This window comes from Glandiceps talaboti, chromosome 2, assembly GCF_964340395.1.
Source record: "Glandiceps talaboti chromosome 2, keGlaTala1.1, whole genome shotgun sequence".
Classification (NCBI taxonomy): domain Eukaryota; kingdom Metazoa; phylum Hemichordata; class Enteropneusta; family Spengelidae; genus Glandiceps; species Glandiceps talaboti.
In genome coordinates, this window is record NC_135550.1 from 19,276,444 (window position 1) to 19,276,675 (window position 232).

Genomic DNA, 232 nt, shown 5'->3' on the forward strand with positions numbered 1-232 from the left:
TATGTAAACACTTCTGTGCTTTATTATAATCAATGCATGTGCCATATATATATATATATATATATATATATATATATATATATATATATATATATATATATATATATATATATATATATATATATATATATAACCGTATTACTGAAAATCATACATATGTGCTTTGCTATGGTTGATGTATGTACTAAATTATGGAATTTGAAATATGCTTTCTATATCGTTATCTATGCAA